The sequence below is a fragment of the Pinus tabuliformis genome, chromosome 9 (assembly GCF_031772625.1).
Source record: "Pinus tabuliformis cultivar Carrire ecotype Pingquan chromosome 9, CPIR1, whole genome shotgun sequence".
In the NCBI taxonomy this organism is placed as follows: Eukaryota; Viridiplantae; Streptophyta; class Pinopsida; order Pinales; family Pinaceae; genus Pinus; species Pinus tabuliformis.
Window position 1 is genome coordinate 1,921,358,733 of NC_142307.1, and position 21,548 is coordinate 1,921,380,280.

General features: G+C 41.8%; 1 pseudogene; it reads right to left on the reverse strand.

The window, feature by feature from the left end:
- On the reverse strand, positions 1–12,611 carry LOC149156616 (uncharacterized; annotated as a pseudogene).
- Between the last annotated feature and the right edge of the window lie 8,937 nt (positions 12,612–21,548).

The window sequence follows — 21,548 nt, forward strand, 5'->3', positions numbered from 1 at the left end:
TCAAGTCAGAATATCAACGCTAACATTCTGTGAGCAGTCAATTCCATAGTCCATCAATGGTCTATTCTCAAGCAGAGCAACATGCTCACATACAAACTCTGGAATCTCAAATTGTCCCTTCTTGATATCATTCCATAAATTCCAAACTACTGATGTACTGCAATTTAAAAAAGTCAGAAATGAGAACATTCAGATTCTGGATGTCATGACCGAAATTGCAGCCAGAGTAGTATAGTCATCTATCATAAATGAAAGTGAATATTACAGCCATCTGTTCCTTTTAGTGTAGCACTCACCATTCACTTAAAAAGGATCGTTCAACTGTGGCTAAAACCAATCGTGATAGAAGTCCAGGATGCAAGAAATAAACTAACTGAAGCCTCTGCTTGTAATCTGTAGGAAGATATTCATAAATCCACCTTAAAATGGACAGTCCAAGAGAGTTTTCTTCTCTCTAGATAGCAGTGTGTACGTATACAATTCAGAAAGGTCCTTCTGACACAGTAATAGAGATCTTCTGGCATATATATTTCTTCAGCCTTTCTCCACCAATAACAGGAGTTGTGCCAAAAGTAACGGTAACATCGACAAAATGCAAACTATATTTCTTACAGCAAGGTTATAGAACATGTAATACATTTATGCTATCCAGATAATATATGTAGCATGAAAAAACTGTAACTAAAAGTCCTTGCACCATGAAATACATGGCAGTAGTTTCAGTGTCGAGTGGCAATTTTGATATATTGTTATGACCAAGATAAACACTGTGAATGCCTACTCACTCCATAGAAAAAAAAAAATGGAAAAGCTTACATCATAACATGGTTTTCACGAAGTTTGACCCTACGATGGGTATTAAAACTGCGGCAGAATCACCAAGTTAAAATCCCTGATGATTCCCCCAACAAATGGTTCCATTTTTGGGACCTAAAGTTAGGAGAGCAGGTTCAAAATATGGTGTCCAGGTATTTAAAAGAGAGATCGGAAACTAGTGGAACCACAAAATAGACCAATTTGTGGCAGAAAGAGATGCCCACAGGAATCGACCGATGGGCAAGGTGCGTGCGAAGATTTTATATGCTGATAGCTCAGATGACCAGTATGAAATTTTCTGGTGCAAGTTCCTTGAAGACCTGTACAATTGGTTGAGGGAACTAAGGCGACAAATTCCATCGAGCGGATTGGTGACAGCCCACCATTATTGTACTTCATCTAACACTACAGTACTACAACAGTTGGATAATGAGTGGAAAAGAGCAGTTGATTTCTGGGTGAGGACTACGGTGGAGGGATATGTGGTCGAGTTTGCTGCAGAAAGCTATCAGTCCTACTCAAAGGTAGAGGCGGTGTTCAACTCTGGGCTAAGGGGGGAATTGATAGGGGAAGTTCCGACATGGATTAAGATGTTTCTAGTAGAAGAGGGACTGCTATCTTTACCCACTGCTGGAATGGAAGCGTAAAACCCCAGTATCGAGGGAAGGAACTAAAGGGGAAAATGCTTCCCAAAAGGGGATAGGGATGTTGCGAGGGGATGGATGCAGAAGGATTGAAGAGAGCTAGGGATGTTAGAGCACAGAGGAGGGCACTGCTAGCGGACAAGTGGCAGGCAAGAGCAGCTCGGGCCCTAGGAGAAGGAAGGAGAGGGTCCCGCCAAATAGGAGTGGTGAGGAGAAAACCCCGGGTTAGGATGAAGGGAGAGGATGATGCTAGGAAACCTGGATGCAAGAAGAGGAGGAAGGACATTCCCTGTAGGTTGCGGAAATAAGATCACAACAGGAGACAGGGGGAGGACCATCTCGAAATGTTGCGAATTGGGAATCACAACAAGGAGCAGAATGGGTATCCTCCCTGAAGGTTGCAGAAGAAGGACCACAAGATCAGCACCCATGTTGGCATGAAGATGACGACAATGTGGGTGATGGGATGAGGAAGTTATTCGACAAAGAACAGGAATCCACCAAGCTTCAGCAGCCCCGACCCCGAAATTTGAGTGGCATTTTCCCTGACCTTCCCCTAGTACCTTATCACGAACCAGAAGAATTCATCCTTAACTTACCCAAAGCGATGCGAGTATACAATGCGTGGGAGAAATACAGAACCGGTCTCAATATTGGAAGTAATACAAGAACCGACTACAATAGTAACTTGGGACTACAGGGATCCCTATAGCCAGGAACCAAAGGTTTTGTGCTATTAGCTAAAACTCAGAGCAGTATGGCAGGATAATTTACTAGATAATCGAAGTTTGCAGGAAAGGGGAACGAGGATGTGGAGCAACACTGGTACCTCTGCGAAGCCATCTGGAGGACTCGTCAAACTCTGGATAATATTCGGGGGGTGGAATTCCAAACCACGCTAGGAGAACAGGCTCTATGCTAGTTCTTAAAGTGGGAAGAACAGAACCAGAACCCAACCATAGATGATATCAAGAGGGGATTTGTGCAAAAATTCAAGGTACTGCAGACAGATCAGTAAGGGCTATCAGAGCTATGGAAAATTAAGTAGAGGGAGGGTGAGATTGCTTGGGAGCTCATGCAAAGGTTTAAGGATGCCATTGCCAAGTTAAGTTACACCCTAGACCTGAACCACCAGCGGGATTGGTTCATCAAGGCACTCTTGCCCCTGACCAGGACACCACTGACACAACAGAAGATAGGAACCTTGCAGGATGCATTAGAGCAAGCATATCGGATAGAAGCAATGGCAAGGTATCCCCATGAATACCGGGGAGGCACGAGTCTACAAGATCCAACAATCACGGGCTTGCAAAGCCAAATCACGAATCTGAATGAGAAGATGAGAGGCCTCCAACCTGTATGACCAGCCAGGCCCAATGTTTGGTGCACCCATTGCTGGTGGAACGACATGTTTCGACTGAGTGCCCGTGACTACGGAGTCTTAACCAAACAAGAGGGGGGAATCGTTTGGAACCACTCCCACCATAGGGGTTGTGTTAATTAGAGCGCAAGGACCCTTCCCAGGAAGGAATAACGCAGACTTCTGCGAGATTTGTAGAACGTATGAACATTTGCCGCGGACGTGTCTAGTTCTACAAAAGTACTCCAATGTCCCCAATAGAAACTATTACGAGTTCTACGCATCGACCATTCATCACACTGATCAGTTTCGAGTGTTAGATGCTCTAGCAGAGAGGCTAGACAGATCCACGTTCAGGGTCAATGAAGTGAGTCGCAGGGGGTGAGGAGGAAACAAAAGCAGAGGAAGAACGGGGGCTAGGGGACCCTTGAGATGCTACAATTGTGATTAGGAAGGACATGTCTCAAGGGAATGCCTGCTTCCGAGAAGACCATGGTGTTCGCAATGTAGAGTTAACACCCATGCGATGGAAGACTGCCCAGAGCTCATTGCGAAATGAGAAGAGAGAACCAGATAACGAGGGGCCAACCTGGTGAATGCTGAGCCTCAAACTGACGAGGGTTTCCCCACGACGAATATTAATATAGTCACCTGAGGAGGGAAGAAGACAGGGGAATATTGCTACGCCGAGGAACCCTCCGTGATTGTCAAAGCAGCGTCACCACGAAAGGCATATCAGCTCGAGTGCCAAAAGCAATATTATCAAGAAGCAGCCAAATTGTTTAAGGGAATGACTGAAGATAGGGACACCCGAGGACTGCAAGTCTATGGGCCCACTCTTGCCCAGCCCATTGGGGAATGGTTTAACTTGTTCTTAATTTTTTTTGAAGATGAGGCCATACTAAAGGAATTGTGGAAAATCTTAAAGGCCATGGTATCTGCAGAACGAGAGGACACGGGACAACCATGTGAAGCCTAGTCAGAAAAAGCCTCCAGGAGAGTGAAGAGAAATAAGAAAAGGAGTGGGAAGGAGTTCCAAATCAATGCACAAGTAGGATTCTAGATAAGGGACACCATGCTAGATCTAGGGTCGGATGTAAACATCCTACCCTGGAAGACCTGGGAGGCAATGGGCAAGCTACAACTGAGGCATTCACCAATTCAATTGAGAGTGGCAAACCAGTATTGTATATTGCATATCGGGAGATTGGAGAATGTAGAGGTTGATGTGGCGGGAGTGAAAACGCACACTGAGTTCGAAGTAATAGAAATTATGGGGGATAAAGACCCGTACCCAACACTCTTGGGGATTGACTGGGCACACACGAACTATGTTGTCATAGATTTGAAGAAGGAACTAATTATCTTTGAAGCAGAAGGACTAAGGGTGATTCAGCCATTGGACCCTTACCAAGGACCCAGGTTTACAGAGCCAACGGATGACAGGGAGGAACTAGGGATGTTAGATTAGTTGTATAAACTCACGGCAGGAAAGAGGGAGGACTACATAAATCCCACAACTGGAGGATCAGTTAGCTGGAGGAGCATCCAAATTTCAGAAGCTGCATAGGATGCATGGAAGTAGGGTGGGTATGAACTGACAACTTGACGATGTGCAATGATAAGCCGAGTAACCTAGAGAGACATAGGAAAGGGCGACAACCTGAAGTACTGTGGCCTTGAACTGATAGATTGGTTCCTAGAAAGGATGGACCAGGATGTACCGGAAAACTAGAGAATTCCCTTACTAGACATTGCACTCATGGAAACACTGACAAGGTGGTGGAAAGCACACTGCCAAGTATTAAGAAACTGGAAGGATGTCAAACGATAAATGAAGGAGAGGTTTAGCAAGAAAGAATATCGACCACCAGATGAAAAAGAATACATGAGGAATTCGAGTCCTGAGGAGCATATCAAAAAGTGCACAACCAACTGGGAAAGCTAGGGGCTACCAAAGGACCTGTGGGTGCATGCTTTTATACACACCCTCAGCGCCATCCCCCAGGCTTGGTACATCCAGGAGGAACTACGACGACAAACAGCTACTTGGGATGCCTTGAAAGCATAGTTCATCAACGATTTTTCATTCAAAAGTAGTGAAGCACAAATGACAGAAGTACTTCAAGCGGTGAAAGGGGTTTTATTCACCCCAGAGACGCTAGTTGAAGGGGAGCACGAAGAAAAATTTCTGCAGTGCTTGTATGATATGGAATCACTAGGATTTGTGACCTGCGACAAAATTGATGCAGAACCAGAAGAAGACGGATTGGAAGGGCTTAGACACCTAGCCTTTGAAGAAATAGAGGGAGAAAGGGGGATTCGGGAGAATCCCTCGACGGAAGGCGCCCATCTCCTACTAGTGAAGCTGAGAAAACAGAATGTAGGGATGGAAGATAAGCCCAAGATAGCATTAGTGGGAGACTATTGGGACGAACAGACCACCAAAGAAATTTTTTATTTATTACAGGAATACCAGGACATGTTCCTAGCTTTGGTAGCAGAACTCAAGGGATTAAAAGGTACTTGGGAGAGATGAAAATTGTTCTGAAAATAGGTGTCCGACTAGTAAAGCACAGACCATACCGACTGAACCCAAGCATCAAAGAGAAAGTTAAAAGGGGGATTGAAAAAATTTTGGATGTAGGAATCATATTTCCGGTCGATGAGGCTGACTGGATAAGCCCTAAAGTTATTTAGAACAAGAAAGATGTGACCGAGATTAGAGTATATGCCAACTATAGAAACCTGAACAATGCATGCGTGCACGACCTATTCCCCACGCTATTCAGTGACGAAGTCCTAGACAACGTTGATGGGAATGAGGCATACTCGTTCACAGATGGCTTCTCAGGCTACCACCAGGTCTGAATAGCCGAAGAAGATAAAATGGAAACAAATTTCACGACTGAGTGGGGGTCGTATGCATACAATGTAATGCCATTCGGGTTAAAGAACACGTCAGTATTCTTTTCAAGGATTGTAATAGCCACATTCTGAGATTACAATCATAAGTTCCTAGAAGTCTACATGGACGACTTGATAGTATACAACCTACTGAAGAAGCATACCAGTCTATTGAGAGTAATGTTTGAAATATGCAAATAGTTGCAGATCTCTTTAAATTTTAAAAAATGCATTTTTGTAGTTCCCTTTGGAACGTTGCTGGGCCATATTGTTTGCAAGGATGGAGTTTGTGTGGACCCTGCCAAAATATCAACAATCGTCGACATGGAACCACCCTGTAACGTGAAGCAACATAGAGCAACTCTAGGCCATATGGGGTACTACAGAAGGTTCATTAGAAACTACACAACCATAACAGCCCCAATGGAGAAACTGCTAAGGAAGACAGAGGAATTCATCTGGACAACTGATTGTCAAGCAGCACTGAACAAATTGAAAGAAAGGTTAGTAAGTGCCCCCATATTGGTGTACCCCGACTGGAACAAAATATTCCATGTACACATCGACGAGTCGGGAATAGCACTAGGAGCAGTCCTAGCGCAACCAGTGGCCATATAATATCAGATCCCAGTGGCCATATAATGTCAGATCTCAGTGGCCATATAATGTCAGATCCCAGTGGTAGGCCTAGTCAGCAGGGACAATAGCCACGTATGGCAAACCCCGTCAGCAGAATACACATAGGTCCGCACCTTTTCTAGAATTGATGACCACACAAGTACCCGTCCCATCCACCGTACCAGTAGGTAATTCCCAATTAAGTAATCAATAAGGCAACTGTCAAGATAGGGTCACAAAATCTTTCTCATTAAGCATAGAATTAGTTAATAAATAAGCCCATCACGTCAGAATAAAGACGCCATGCAGCCCACTCTGTACCTTCCAAACCCATGTCATAGTTGGCACGTACTAGTCGGTCGACGGCAGAAAAATATGGCTAGAATACATGGAAAGGTCATTGGAGTAATTAGTTGATTAAAGCCTCGTCAGTCAGGGGATGTCATGTCAGAATCAACTACATAAATCTCAGGAGAATGTAGAGAATGGTATAATTTCAAACAACAGAAGGATTCCAGAATCACTCGGAAGAACAGGAGCAGGACAAGAGAAACAGGAGACCACCAGTTGAAATTGTTTACAGTAGAAGGAGAACGATGGCAAAAAGAATCATATCAGTCCCACAAACTGCTCTGGATGCAAGAATTGAAGTCGTGGATGACCTATACGGGAAGTATGACCGGTCGAATCTCATTGACAACGACTTCACAAACGGATTCCAATTTCCAGCAATGAAGAGGGAAGTATACACGGAGGAATTTCAAAGGGAGGATGGCACCAGGAACTCCAGAATCAGAGAGGACTTCAGAGGGCTACAAAGATCTACGTTATTCAACCTGTGAAATCTGCCTGTATTCGGCACCCAATTGGCTGCCATGCAATGCACCAAGCTATTGGCGAGCAGGATGCATGGAGGTTCGCTATGGTTGGACAGAGAATACCCTATCCATGCCGAATATATCTATCGATTGACTGGGTTGGTAGAAATGGGGAATGCAGTCAGCATAACATTCCAAGCTAGGGCCAAGCGAGGGAAGAAACAGACAGAAGACAACATCTACGCCCGCTATGGAATAGAACGAGGGGGAAAGGGTGCGAAGTTGGACAAGATCAACAAAGATAACATTTGGTTCACCTACTACCTTATTGCAGGCAAGACAATGAGGCACTTCACGAGAAACGAGTGCACCCTGGACACCGTTTCAATAGTAGAACACTACTGCCAGGGAGAGATACTCAACTGGTCAGCTTTCATGCTCAACGAACTTTTTGAGGCATGTGAGGATGTCTACCGGTGGAGCACTGGCTTTGTGTTCGAGTACTTGGTGATAGAACTGGAAATATGGAAGTGGAGGCCACCACTAGAGAGGCAAATGGCAACCATTACTAAAGACTAGCCAATTGCGCTCAGGTACGAACCGTGGAGGGCATCAGGGGATCCCAACACAAAAGAGATCAACGAAAGAGACTTCAAGGGCTGGTATGCACAGATGGTGGACGCCATTCAATCCACGGAGAGAATACCCAGGAATCTCCTGGATGAGTTCTCAGGCGAGCTCTGGTTCAGTGCCTTGCCTTCGTACACTTATCTCAGACCACGGTGTGTCAACCCCACCACATTCAAAGTAAGGCCACTCAGGTTTAGCCTAACAGAGGAGGCCTTATATAGAGAAGTAGAGTCCTGGCCGGGAGTTGCTTGCGAAGTGAGAGAAGGGAAGGCCAGGTACCTATTCAGAGCTTTGATGCCACAGAACCGAGAGGGCGAGGGGGCATAAAGTAGTAGGAAGAGGGCAGCAGATGAAGTACTCCAACCGATGTTGCTCAAAATGGAGGAGAAAATGTTCGAAGTAAGAAGGACAATCGCAAGCTTCGAGCCAGGTGAGGGCGACTATCCCGAGCATTTTCAAGGTTCAACCATGTTGTTCCCCATTGTAACGCCACCTCTCTCAATGGAACCTCCCGTGGGTGTAGCCCAGGCTCCCTCCTCGATGTCGGTACCCAAGCCGAAAAAGAAGCGAGTTATCCACACCCCCAAGTCAAAAAGTCGGTAGCCAAAAGGCCAAAACTTAATCCCCCAGCTCTAGTTGTCAGCCTAACTGTTGAGGTCGAAAACCCAATTCCCACAATGGCCATAGTTGAGGAGATCCCAGCCACCACATCCACTGTAGTACACCCATCGCGAGAGTCATCCTCGCAAACCACTTCCACCTCCGCAACTATGTCCGAGATCCTCTTGTTTGGCCATCGGCGGATTTCTACAGAAGCAGAGGTTCAGTCGGCTGGTTGGATAGAAGGCGCCACCTTGACCATAGGGATGCCACCCACCGAGAGTACAACACTGATGCTTGAGTTGGACCCACCAGCTGGGAGACGCCTGGATACCAGTTGGCAGGAAGAAAGGACTGGCCCGTACTTACCTGCTCTCCCTATAAAGATCACAGTCCCCCCAAACCCTAGCATCACTCCAACCACACCAAAGTCCACTCAGCCATCCCAGCAACCATCCCAGCAAGAACATTCACCCGCCTCCCACTCCGATAAGTCCATTGCAAGTGGCCTACCCTTACAGCAACAATTCTCGGAACCAGACACAATGCGGGCCGATACACTCCATCACTGGTCATCAGCCCAACTATTCTCTTTTATTCAGCAAGCAGCCCACAAAGCCGAGAGCCTTCATGAGGACTTGGCCAAGGAACATGAGCAGTAGCAAATGCAATTGCTCGCAGTGACGGAAGAACGAGATCGCCTGCAGGAAGCAAATACAGGATTGCAAGCCCAGGTGAATCAGCTTACCCAGTGGTTCCAATCCATATGGCCAACCATCACTAAAGCCAACACATAAGCACCAGTGGACATGTCCGCCTGCACATTGATCGATTGCTACGATCATATATAGACGACATGCATGAGCCTGGCAACAAAAAATTGCAGAAATGAAGCAGAATCTAGAGACTACTAGGTTTGTACTGCCCGATCCTGTAGAGATCTACGTGCGATCGGTTGAAAGCAAGGTCAGAGAGCTAGAGATGAAGAAACAAGCCTTAGCTGAAGCCCTCACCGACGGATACGCCTTAATGGGCAAGGTCCATGATTGGTCAGGCAGTCTAGCTCTGAAAAATCACCAGGTCTACTCGTTAAGAGAACAAATTCAATCCTTATTTGCCAGCACAAGGGCGTGCACAGACCATGCGCAGCTCTAGCAAATAAGTGAAAAAATTGACGTCCTCCAAGCCCAGGTAGACACAATTGAGGAGGAATCGATGAGGACGAAAATAATAATCCAAGACCTGCGTCCCCTAGTTTAGATGCAGGTCCTATTGTTGAAGGAGGCATGCAACTCAAGCAACCAACAGTGGGATGACCTGAAGAGCCAATGGCTGACAACCTTAACATCACAATCAGCCGAGGCATTCACACAAAGTGCCGACACAATCCTCGCCAACTGGGACTTGGCAATTCAATGATATAATAGGTACAGGTAGCAAACAACAACAACAGTCCCAGAGTTGGAGCCTTCGTTTGGAATGGAGTAGCCACAAGGTCAAGAAAGGACCATAGAAACAAATGCCATGCCACAAGCTAGGATTGAGATGGAAGAGATGCCTACTCCGCAAGAAAGTATCGCAGAAATAAAGGTGTTGGCACAACATACAATAGAGACAGCGCTGCTAGCAACACAACCACCACCCGAAGAACACATGGAAGTAGCAACAAAGCTGCCAGAGGTTGAAATGACTTGACTCGGGGACGAGCCAAGAAATTGTGGCCAGGGCCTGTTGGAGCCTTCGTTAATTTTGAAGAAGTTTTGACCATTTTTTACCAGCTATAGGGCAGGGAAAGGAAAAATGGCAGCAACAATTGGGTGGTGGAATGAGCAGTTGCGGGGGAGTGGTGGAAAAGTGGCAGCTGAAGGCAAAGTCAACCGAGGAGATGGGAAGGCACAAAAGCAGCCAAGGGAGCAAGTAGCCGAGTGAGAACTGGCAATTCAGGCAGCCGAGAAGGATATAAAAAGGGGAAGAGTAGAAACGAAGGGGTTTTTTTGAACCCGCTAGACGCAGGAGGACTTGGTTTCCGAGGAGGTATGAAGATGTAGAGGTCAAAGTAGGAAGAGCTAGGAGCCGAGGAACTGAATTGCAGAGTCGATTTGACCCGAGCTACCAAGTCGGGTATTCTATGTATTGTTTATGGCTATGTATTCTAACTAAGTTATGATGTACTCTATCCTGTTGATATAATGTAATCTGAGTTGATGGTTGTTGAGACTTATAATGTATTGCGTATCATTTTTTTTGGGCTTATTAAAATTTTAAATAGTCTACTTGTTGCATGAAGATGGTGATTACTAGATTGATACTAGAATGTTGTTAGTTATATGTTATTCGTGATGGATCCATGTGTATGAGTTTAGGGTATCTCTATCTCTGTCTCATGTATTATGGGCGCATATGTGTATGATTGCCTATGCCCGATTGTTATTATCTCGACTCCATACTGAACCCTTCTCCCCTTTGGTAGCAGCGCGCTTCGAGTAAGACTCCTCACCTTTCGGGGTGAGGTGAAAATTCCAGCGCAGTCCTAGACTACAATGGACCACTGTTGGCCACCGTACCTACACCCGGGGTATTTTCCCTAATGATTCCCCTGAGCCAACACCTACTCCTCCTTGGGAAGTACCTCTGCGTTTAATTATTCATTTTATATTTTCTCCTCAGGGCGGGAAGGCTAGAAGTTGCTTGAATTGGCAGCTTAGAGTGTGTTTCAATTAGGCGGTCTACATTTTCATGTGGAGGCTTAAGCTTCATAGCTTTCCAGTTTACTTTGAATTCATATGACATGCGCCAGGCTCTGTCGCTCTTTTACAAATATCATACATCCTTCTTGTTGTTTCTCTTTCAAGTGGAACTCCTCCTGCACATGGGATATGCAAAGTACTTTGAGAGCCATTCATCCACACAACGCACATGGAAGGCATGACTACATGTAGTATCGTGCGACACTAGTTCCTACTTTTGAAACGTTGAGGCACAACAAGCACTGGGAAACTACAACAACATGCTTTATTTCTTACTCCTCATCGAAACATTGCTCAATCAGCCTTGCTGGTTTGTGCAATGAGTCATTGCTTCAACCAACACTGCTAGTTTGTGTAAAGAAGTACATTTCTAGGGAAAATCCATCTATAGGAACAATTACATGAGAAGGAACAACCAATTATTTCATACTTTTCTCACTAGGCTCTGATACCACTTGTTAGGGTTTAAGAGAAATAAATATAACAAACAAGAAACAAACATTCAAACCATGTACACCATGATTTACCTGGAAAACCCCTACTAGGGAAAAACCAACCAATAATAGATCTATTATTTTCCTTGGCTAAAACATAGCCAAGCCGACCAACAACCTGAGATTTCACCACTCAACCATGGCTCAATACAATGGAGAATACACAAGCCTTTTAACGGCTTCAATTACATGTAATACCATGAGTCACCAATACTAGGTGCCCAAAACCAAAACTATTAACCATAACTGTTGACACAACCTCAACTCCAACATAGGGTCAAGTTTATCTCACAATCAAAACTAACTGGTTGTGATTAATAAAGATTTTACTCATAATTACATTATTTGTTGTCACATTTCAACATGCTCTGGCAAGAAAACTTTAACTTCATGGTCAAATACTAAAATACTTGTAGCTTGAAAATTATGCCTCGTTATGGAGATGCAGAAGACTCTTCCAAAGATCACTCATATTTTTTTTAATATTGTTTTTCTGTAATTGTCAAATTTATTATGCCCCATCATATATGGGGTGACCAATAGATTATATGAAAACCCTTTAGATAAAACAAAGCTCTGTGAGTTAAAACAAGGACCAACTTGGTAATACCCACAATACCAAACCCTAATTCATCCCCAAAACATAAGAATATACTAGAAGCAACAACAAACCATGAATTCAGGAAGGCCTTGTTATTTTTGGAGTCGCAGTACCTGGAAAAATTTTGATCCTCCTACCAGCCTTATCCTTCCCTTATAGTTATAATATCTAAAGCTGGTCCAAGTCAGAGATGTCATCATCATCATTCATCACAAGAGGGGGAAAGGGCAGACTCACACTCATGCCATTCTTCATTTTATCCTTCTTGGATGTCGTTGTTGTGTTTCCCAATGCCATAGGCATGAGCTTCCACTATGAGATTGGAAGCCACGACATATAAGGAAAAAAAATCTTCGGCATCACTCTTTGTTTCCATCACTATTGCTTCTTCCATAAAAGTCTATACTTGAATGTCTTTCTTGCTGTCCTTGCAGAAGACCATATTGGTGTCAAATTTATTTCTTCTTCCAAACTTTCTATATTGTGCTTGCTAATGCGAGGTTTAGGCTGCTAAGAATATTGCAACCGATCCATCTAACATTAGTTTCAGGATTTAGTGCTCCATCACATTCTATCAAGAAACGAGCATTCACTAGTTACAACTGCCAGCGTCAGGTCTTCATCACATTCTATCAAGCAACGCGCATACCGGAATTCACGAGTTACAACCGCCAGGTCCGGTCTTCACAAGTTCCTAACCAGTCACAACTGCCACATGTTGGTATATCTCAAATCAACGGATGATTATAATTCAATTGTCTATTAGAAGATCTAATGGTGCATAGTGAAGAAAGGTGGGAAACCGAGAGTTCTTCCCAAAGGAAACAACGCAATTAAAGAAAAAATATCATAAATTTTTAAGAAAATGTATAGAAATGTTTCCATGTGTTGAGTCACTAAAGTTCATAGCTATAGTGTTCATCTAGTTTTTGTTGATGTGCTTTCATGTCACATATCAAATAAGGTGATTCTAAAACAACAAGATTTTAATCACTTTTATTGTTGCAAAATGCCAACAAGGTTGGTTTCTCTTTTGAACATAGATACGAAAATAAAAGATATTAGAAAGAAATACATTTCTCATATTCATCTTTTCATTGTATAGTTGCATGTCTTATATTTTTCTAATATAAGTAGTAATAAAAAAGGTCATAAGCCAAATATATGTTTTTCCCACATATCTTCATTACTTTTTTTTAAAGAGATACGAAAATAAAATATTTTGATAAATTCTTTCGGATTAATCACATCATGAGTTTTTGGTCGACGTTTTGAACCATCTAATGTGGTTCATCATCAGGACAAATGTGAAAAATCAGTCAGTCAGAATGTTTAAATAGCAAGGATGCATATGTTCCAGAGTTAGCTGTTAGGAAATAGCTATTATGAATTAGCCGTTAAAAAAACTAGCTAATTCATAACAAGTATTTCCTAACGGCTAACTCTGGAACAGATGCATCCTTGCTATTTAAACATTCTGATTGACTGATTTTTTCACCTTTGTCCTGATGATGAACCACATTAGATGGTTCAAAACATCGACCGAAAAATCATGATGTGATTAATTTGAAAGAATTTATCAAAATTAGTATGGATCACAAAAGTCTAAAATCAAGAGAAAATAAAAGATATTAGAAATAAATAAAATTTTCATGTTCATATTTTCATTGGATAGTCGCATGTCTTAGATTTGTCTAGTATCTGTAGCAACAAAAAAGATCATAAGCCAAATATATGTTTTCCCACATATCTTCATTACTTCTTTTTAAATCATTATATCCATTATTCACCTCAATTCTATTTTCCATTTTTCTACATATTATTTCATGTAGAACTACCTTCACATTTTTAGTATTTCTTATATCTTTTTTATCCCAAGTTCTTTTTGCATATATCCTTGTATCACATGACAACTGACTAGATATACCTTGGGGTGGCAGTTGGAAGGTAGTAGCTCGACATAGATGATTAGGTAATGACTTAGCACAATGACTAGGTATTGAAGTAGTAACCAAAAGTTACATTATGTATAAGCTATTCTAGGTTTTGTGTCTCTTTCTACTTCATATAAAAATAATATAAGGAGTTTATTTCTTTATAAATAATTATAAATTCCCTTCCATAATGTACATGGGATGAATGGGGTGTATTTATAAACCAAAAGGCTAAGATTCATGTGGAGTAGATCAATAGTTTTTGAGTCACTTCGTGTAGATCAACGATCGTTGAGCCTTGAACTTTTGGAGACCATAACTTGAATACCCAATGTCCGATTTGGGAAAATGAGAGATTTTTGAAAAGATAGAAGCATGGAAAAAATTTTGGGATGGATTTCCAAGGTTAAAATTATAGATATCCTAGAAAATTAAAAGAACAATTGTCATCATTTTTGAGACTATCACTAAATTAGTTTTTGAAAATGGTTTATAAAAAGGAAAATTTGGAATACTTGAAGCAAGATCCACCAGAGAGGATGGATTTTTAGCTTCATATTTTCAAAATGGATCTTCATTTAGTTAACATAAAGAGGAAAAAACATGACCATCAAGTAGTTACAAAGATAAGGAGAATATTATAAAAGGAGAATCACATAGAAAAATGGTTTTTTCTTGGGGTTTTTATTGAAGATGAGTTCTCCTTTCTAGAATATTTTGAGAATTAGTGTGCTCAACTTTCCCTCTCATAATTTATTCTACACCCATATTTCCATTAGATTTTTCCGTGTGTGCCTAGCTACATGAAGATGTAGGTCCAATTATGTCTTCTCATCTCTTCCAAGCACTTCATATTGTATTTCAAGTCCAAATGAGCAAGATCTCCGCTTTTAATTGTTGATTTTCCATTGCTCTATGCTATATCAATTACTTTAGCCCAGTTGAATTCTTCAATTAGCAATCTATTCAACAATAATTAATTCTTCCAATCATTAACAGTCATTGAAGATAGAAAAATAAATGCAATGACAATAGTTGATGATCAACACATCAACAAGAGACATAGATTTGGTCAAAGACTAGGGAAAAACCCCATAAGGGGGAACCCTTTGAAAATATTATTCTATTAGATTGTCGCAAAATTTTCAACAAAGAGTACAGTGAACCCAGATCCATCAATCAAGAGTCAAAGTCAAATCTTTGACCATCCAACAAAACCAATATCCAAAGTCCAATAGATGCGCCCAAAAGTCAAATTTGGTCAAACTGTCAATCCACAATTTTGGTTAAAGTTAATAGCAATGAAATATACCCGCTATTCTTGTTCCTAATACGCACTTCCTGTGAGACCTGCATAATTCTTGTAACAAATCCTGTGAAATCTTTGCACTTTCTGTGACAACTTTATACTTCCTATGAAACCTTCACACTTCCTATGATAGCTTCATGCTTCCTATGAAACCTTCAATTTCAAATAGAATGAACCTCTATAAGAAGAAGAGATGATACGTGATGATGATGTCCAAATGAGCTTGAGTTCACTTGTATTTATATGCAACTTTGGAGGGGAAATTTGACTTTAGGCCGACCTGATCAAATGTGCCATTATGGGCTTCACTTCAAAAATGTACTTTCCCTTATCCAAATCCAGTGCTTCAAAGCTCAATTTTTGTCCTCTCAGAAAGAGGAATATAATTCAATGACTGGAATTTGTCATTGAGCTGCTAAATTAATACTCCCTCTCAACTAGGGAGAAATTCCAACTGCATCATGTGATCATCGCAAATATCTTGTCATCAAATCATGTCTCATCTCGCTTGACTCTCTCTGTTGAATCATTCTTGAATCTAAAGAAGAAGAATCATAAGGGAGATTCAACTACCACCCTCTATACTCATTAGGGAGCCACTACCACCACATAGAATAACTATTAGCGGTAAGTCAATGTTGCTACCGTAGAATCTCTACGAGCAGGGAGCTAATGCTACGACCCGAGAAACTCAGCCAATGGGGATTTAATGCTATGACCTAGGAGTCTCTTCCAGCTTGGAACCAATACTATGACTTGAGAAACCTATAGACAATAGGAGGGATGCCACTTACCTTATGAGGTAAGAATCATGCATATCCCACTACCTGGCGATAATATGAGGGATACCACTTACCATAAATGGTAAGTATCACACCTATCCTATTATTTGCTGATCTTCCTTGTTTGGTTGTGTTATATTATTTCCACCACTAGCCCACGTAGTTAACTGGGGGGTTAGAAGGGGGGCAGAGCCCCCCCTTTGTTGCGCCAATTGCGTAGCGGGGGGAGTCACAGGGGGTTTGAGGGGTGCAAGTAACCCCACTCTAAGGGGTCCAGGGCAGTGCCTCGTAAAATTTTGTTTTTGGACCCTATATTACGTTGGGTGGACCTACCTATGGCTTTGCGTATGATTTTTCGCACATGGTTTTGGACGCGATGGTTTTCAGTCCATGGTTTTGGATGCGATGGTTTTCGGTCCATGGTATTGGATGTGTCGGCATGTATAAATATGTATTGTAACATTGAAAGGAACATAATGGAAAATCAAGCCGGTAGTCCTGGTTTAGGGATCCAGGGGAAAATATCTGTGTATATGTGTTTTATGTGTTATGCTCTCGCATGGTTTATTTTTTTTGTTTTAGAATTCGTATGCAGGTAATTTCTGTACGGGGTTAAAACCTACATTTCCTATTAGAGTTGTTTTGGCTTCAAGGGGACACCTTTGTTGCTGAGGGGTTTTTCTCGGGCCTATGGTAGACCCTATACAGTGGGAGATCTGCGAGATCGATTCTGGTGGTGAAAGGAGATGGCGAGCAGTGTAATGATAAAGATCGAGAAATTTAATGGTAAGAGTTTTGAGTTGTGGAAACTCAAGATGGAGGATCTGTTGGTGGATAAATATCAATGGATTGTGGTAGATCTGGGTACTAAACCAACGAGAGTGTCCAATGAAGAATGAAAGAAGTTAGATTGGAAATGACAAAGAAATTATCCAGGATTTGAAGACCCATTTGTCATCCAAATTCGACATGAAATATCTTGGTGCTGCAAACTATATTTTGGGCATGGAAATTAAAAGAGATCAGAAAAAGAGGAAGCTCTGGTTAAACCAGAGGAAGTATGTCAAGATAATATTGCAGAGGTTTAATATGAAGGATAGTAAATCGGTGAAGTTTCCTATTCCTGTAGGTGTAAAGTTATCTGTTGAACAGTGTCCCAAGACACAAGAAGAGGAAGAGGACATGTCCTGTGTTCCATATGCAAGTGCAATCAGTAACCTGATGTATGTGATGGTTTGTACTAGACCAGACATTGCACATACAGTGGGAGTATTGAGCAGGTTTATGTCAAAACCAAGGAAGGAGCACTGGATAGTAGTGAAGTGGGTTTTTAGGTATTTGCATGGCACTAGTGATTATGGTTTGTGCTACCAAGGAAGACCAAGATTGGACAGAGTGTTGGATATTTGTGGCTTTGTTGATGCATACTGGGTTGGAGATATGGATCATAGAAGATCTACAAGTGGGTATGTGTTTAACCTATTTGGAGATGCAGTCAATTGGATGAGTAAGAAACAATCTGTAGTGGCAGCATCAACTACAAAGGCAGAATACATGGCAGCCACTCATGCAAGCAAGGAAGCATTTTGGTTGCAGAGATTGTGTTCAATTATAGGGTTAGTACAAGGAGCTATAAGGATAGACTATGACAGCCAAAGTGCAATTTTCTTGGCAAAGAATCCTGCATATCATTCAAAGACAAAGAACATTGATATTTAGTATCACTTTGTGAGGGATATGATGGAAGACAAAAAGGTGTTGCTCGTAAAGTCAGACACTTTGAAGAATACTGCAAATGCATTGACAAAATCTATGAGCTCTGAGAAGTTCTCTTGGTGTAGAGAAACAATGGGCATTGTAGGGCTGGATAAATGACTAAGCTCTCTTGTGGCCCCATGTGGAAAGAAAACAACAAGTGTGAGAATGTTGGGTTGTGTTATATTCATTCCACGACTAGCCCACGTAGTTAACCGGGGAGTTAGAAGGGGGGCGGAGCACCCCCTTCGTTGCGCCAATTGAGTAGCGGGCGGAGTCACAGGGGGTTTGAGGGGTGCAAGTAACCCCACTCTATCAAAATTTTGTTTTTGGACCCTATATTAGGTTGGGCAAACCTACCTATGGTTTTGTGCATGATTTTTCGCACATGGTTTTAGACATGATGGTTTTCGGTCCATGGTATTGGATGCTTCGGCATGTATAAATATGTATTGTAACATTGAAAGGAGCATAATGGAAAATCAAGCTGGTAGTCCCGGTTTTGGGATCCAGGGGAAAATCTATGTGTATATGTGTTTTATGTGTTATTCTCTCGCATTGTTTATTTTCTGTGTTTTAGAATTCATATGTAGGTAATTTCTGTACAAGGTTAAAACCTACATTAACTTGGCCTTTAAGAGTTAGTGGTATAACACCTACATCTCTAGCTTGAGCGAGATGTGACTTAATATAAATGGTAAGGATTGTGCCTAACTCAAGTAGGAAACACCCATTGGCTAGATGGGTGGGAAAGAAAGATGCTAACTGGGGTATACTCTGTCAAATATAGATGTTAACCCTGGGATCTATAAGGCTCAATTCCTCAACCTAGGAGCTCAAACAAGGGGAAGAACATAGCTCAGTGTCCTCAATCAACCCAGATCCTTACCCAAGAGGGTCAAGGCCATTAATCCATGTTTCTCTGTATCTTTGGAAGTGTATATTAGACCAAGATATTTCATCTCGAACTTAGAAACCAACTCCTTCTTATGCTTGACATCAGAGGTTCACTACCTGTCAAGAATAGATATTCAATACATAAACCAAAATCAAAGACATATCTTGGACCAGTTTGAAGTAGGGGTTCAGATTGACATTTCTTCTTGTGAATCCAATCTTCACCAGGTAACTGTCAATTCAGGCATACCAGGCTCAGGGAGCTTGCTTGAAACCACATAATGCTTTCTTTAATATGCAAATGTGAGCCTTCTTGTTCTATACTTCAAACCCCTGAGGCTTCTCAACACATGCTTCTTCCTTAAACTTTTCAATGCTTCTTTTTTCTTCATGCTTCATCTTGTATAGCCATTTTGAAGTTGCATCATACTTTCCTTGAGATCCCATAACAACTTTCTTCATCATCGATTCTTTGGTCATAGTATATTTCCAAACCTATTATTTCAAAATTAATCCATTCTTTTTAGGATTATCATCAATCTTGATCCTGCTAGAGCGGAATGGTCCCCTTGATTTTTTTTATAGTGCCACAACTCACTTTGATGGTTAGTGTCATGGACCATTGCTAGAAGAGGTTGTACATTGACTCTATAGAGTTCTTCGGCTCTAGATCCCAATGTAAACACATTTCTCATTCGAGATTCCTTCGACCATGAGAGGGCATTTCCATTGATGAATGCCACTCCCATTCCCTTTGTCTTCTAATGCATAAATAGATATCACGTTCTTATTTAGATCCAAAACATGCATCACTTCATGAAGAATAACATATTATCTGTTAAACACACATGGAAAACATATAATAGAAAAGATAAATCAGTGAGTACATATTTTTATTAACATCAGATATACATTTATAGTACAATATGTGACTCTTGGGTTTCAGATCCCAAGGTCTCTTGGACTACTTTTGTCCATTCGACTTCCACACTAACCCATTAGGATTAGGTGTCCAACATTCCCTCCCTTAATCCGAAGGGTTATGTATGAGTCCAAGAAGAGAGCTGTAATACAAAATGTGCAAAAAATGCATGGCAGCACTAGGTTGAATGTGCTCTATGAAATGTTGGTAAAAAAGGGCGGTGGTTTAAGGATGACCACCAACACTGGAACACTTAGTGCAGTTCCCGGAACTCTTCCAAAACTGGCAAGAAGCTGGAGTCTTCTGCTAGAGGAAGTGTTCTTAATCTGTGATGGTTTAAGGATGACCAACAACTCTGGAATGCTTAATGCAATTCCTGTAACTCTTCCAAAACTGGAAAGAAGCTGGAGTCTTATGCTAGAGGAAGTGTTCTTAATCTGTGATGGTTTAAGGATGACCAACAACTCTGCGATTCCTGGAACTCTTCCAAAACTGTCAAGAAGCTGGAGTCTTCTGCTAGAGGAAGTGTCCCCGATTGCCAATTGAAGGCATGTTTAGGCATCTTTGTCTCTGGCTACAACTCTGAAACTGGTGTGGCAGGTTGTGGCTCAGGCTCGCTTGATGTGACTTTGAAGCTTGTAGATGACCATCATTTCCCCCCCTGTCAGATACAAGGTGAGATGATGGAAAAAACTCAACTGCAAGAATGTTCAATATTCTGGAACAAGTTCTGACATGTGTTTGGAATATCTTCCTGGCTGTTGATGCCCATTGCCAAGAAGTGATCCATCCAAGATGAATCTTTGCTCTTGCAGGATGTTTGTTTTTGAAGCATCTGTGTGAAGAATGGCTGGTTTTATGACAGTGCTTACATGGATGAAGATCAAAACAATGATCTTTCAAATGGCCAACTCGGTCACAGTGTTGGAATTTTACAATCTGTTGTTGTTGTTGCTGTGGAGGAGGGGCAGAATTTGGAACAGCTGAAGCTGAACTGTCATGAGGAGCAGGTGAACTGTCATGAATAAATCCAGCACTTTGAAACTGAATGGGCTTGGCGTAGTCTGGAATATGAAAGGACAAGTCCTTGTCATATCCAAGACCAGTTTTGTGCTTGTTGTGGACAAGCTGTTCCCAAGGTCTGATGATGGGCTTGGGAAGTGCAGATTGAGTTTCTGCATCTGCATGTTCAACTGCTGCTTTATTGGGCATTGGATCTGAATGAACTTGCTGCTTATGGGAGTCTATTTCACCGTTCTGAACAAAAACAAGTTCAGAATGATGACTCCTTTGTTTTAATTCTTCTTGCTGAAGCTGAGATTCAAGCTGTAAAAAATCAATCTTTTCCTGTGCATTATATAAGCATGTCTGAATGTCACAAAGAGTGTCTTTGCTAACATTTACCTTCCCACCAATAGTGGAGTGTATTAGTGTATTCAGTAACTCTAATACATCGTCAAATCTAGCCATTGTCTCAACAAAGAAATGAACACTCAACAAGTCTAGACAAACCCCAGCTATTGAAGATTTCAAAAATTAAGAATATCAGTTTGAAAAATACATTGTCCAATACCAGACTTTCAGAGATTCTGTTCTTTAAATTCTATAGAAATTTTTAAGTTACGTAGCTGATTCCTTCAAACTTTATAGAACTTGCCTCTATATCCCTTCTGGAAGCTCAAGAATGCAAAAAGAATAAAAAATCCGCGAATAC